This window comes from Sprattus sprattus, assembly GCF_963457725.1.
Source record: "Sprattus sprattus genome assembly, chromosome: 3".
In the NCBI taxonomy this organism is placed as follows: Eukaryota; Metazoa; Chordata; class Actinopteri; order Clupeiformes; family Clupeidae; genus Sprattus; species Sprattus sprattus.
In genome coordinates, this window is record NC_137922.1 from 58,633,455 (window position 1) to 58,635,954 (window position 2,500).

Genomic DNA, 2,500 nt, shown 5'->3' on the forward strand with positions numbered 1-2,500 from the left:
TGTGTATTGTAACATACCCAGCTAAAGGCTATGGCATGTGAGACACTGCTCCCAGTGTGGCTACAGGTAATCAGCTTTGTTTTGGTTCTTATTTTTGTTTCTATTGTGCTATTCGCTAACGATATGCTGGTGGCGAAAACTAACGAAATCTCTTGAAATGTGCTGACTTTGACATTATGGCAAGCTAGTTACTCAACAACTGTCCTAACAGTCAAACATCAAGCAAGTGCAACACAAGACAAAGCAAGACGAAAAATAAGCTACTTTCTAGTTCGGCAGACAGTAGAAAGCCGGGCAGCTTCAGGCAATCCTACATTTAGCAGTTATATGCCTATGGACCCTGGTATGGCAATGGCACGGAGGCGATTCTCCATATTAAAAGTCATTGTAGCGCCCCAAAAGCTGTTATTTTAAGGTAAAACTGCTTATCCTAACCCTAATCATGAACCCTATAATTGTTGCATACTGTTACTTTAAGTTTTGAAGCCTCCGTCTTTCAATGCTTTCTCCTGAAATAAACACATGTATTTGATACTGATCAAATGTATTAGTTACTGATCGTCAGTATAAGTAACTGATCAATCCATCCATAAACTCTCTGCTTTACCGCACTCTGATGGGGAACATACACACATCAGTCTATCTTTACCTTGTACTTCATCAGTCTGAGCTGTGTCTCTCCAAACACACACACACACACACACACACACACACACACACACACACACACATGCTACAGAATGAAATGAATGGACTCCATTGAGCCCAGGTCGCGACTCATTCACAATGCCTCTCCACTCCCCACCCCAACTGTCAGCCATGTAATGAACTAAGTGGTAAGAAAAATACACCCTGTAGTCTTCTCCAGAGGCAGTGGCCGGTGCGCCTATGTGTGTGTGTGTGTGTGTGAGACACAGCTCAAACACACACACACCCCAGGGCCAGTGCTTCTGTGTCATCCGTCCTCATCTGCGGGCGGCCAGTGAAAGATGGTTCCGGTTCAGAGGCCAGGCGTGAAAGGCAATGCCCCCACGCTCCTGTGTGTGTGTGTGTGTGTGTGTGTGTGTGTGTGTGTGTGTGTGTGTGTGCCTGAGAGGCAATGCCCCCACGCTCCCCTTAGTGATAGATAGGATATCACCAGCCATGGCAGAACCTGTTGCCCATAACCCAAAAGGTTCACACACACAGCGACGAGGTGAAGCCACACACTCACACACACTCTCACACACACACTCACACACACACACAGACTCACACTGCCACACACACACACACACACACTCACACAGCCACGAGGTGAAGCCACACAGGCCCCTCTACTGATGGAGTGTGCGCCGATTTTTCGTTCGATCTTCAGGATGACAAAGCCACTGAACCACATCCTGTCCCCGGTCCATGTACACACACACACACACACACACACACACACACACACACACACACACACACACACGAGGTCCATGCCGCAGAAATTTTCTTTCCTTTCGGGCAGCAATTGAGAAGAGTGACGAGGAGGTAAAATAAAGCAGATTGAGGTTTTGCTTGCTGAGGCTCCCGTCTGTTACTTAGGCCTCCAGAGTGCACCACGCCCCCACCCAAGATCTGGTAGAGATATCATCCTGTCTGAACTTTGACCCTGAGCCACAAGTGGAAGAAGTGACTGACCCAGATTTCAGGCGGTAAAATATGGCCAAAGTAAACAGTATCGGCCATTTGTCCCTCCCTTCCATAGCAACAAGACAGTAGAAATTACAAGAGGCACCTGGTTTCAAGACCTTCTTATGTTGAGGGGTCTTCCTGTGGAAAAATACAGCTTGACCAACAAAAATAGAACATTTAGGCACAACATATTTGAGCAAGAACTTTTAGTTAAACCATTCATGATAAAATATACAAATACTTTCTTTAACACCCTCCCAACCGACCACAGCAGCCGGTCTCATCGGCAACATGTGAGTCATTCACCAATATGCGAGTCAGTCAGCGTCCAAAACATATTTGGACGGTTTTAAGAAAATGGGACACGTTGAAGGGGTTTTACACAAGTAAAAAGCTTCCATGTGCATAAAACAAGTGTACAGGTTTCATATACATAGAACATATGTATAGGTTTTTATAAACATAAAACAAGTGTACAGGTTTCATATACATAGAACATACAGTGCCACTTGAAAGTATGTGAACCCCTTGAGCACTAAGAGTTTTCTGTTGTTTTACCATGATTTTTCATTTTTTTTCATCACCAATTTTCCATAGGTGAAATGTCAGGTTTATGTTTATCATTTGCATGTACTTGTTTGGAGGGAATTGTTTGAGTAGCCAAAAAACTACATGAAACATGGAATTAGTCCATTTCAAAAGTAAGTGAACCCCCAGCTGAATTGGTAAAGTCAAGCAGGTAACAGATTCGGTGAAACTTATTTGGGTGCTTAATTAGTCAATTAAGCAAACCCATCAACTGAGACATCCTTAGGGAAAGGTTTGGGCAACACAGATTAAA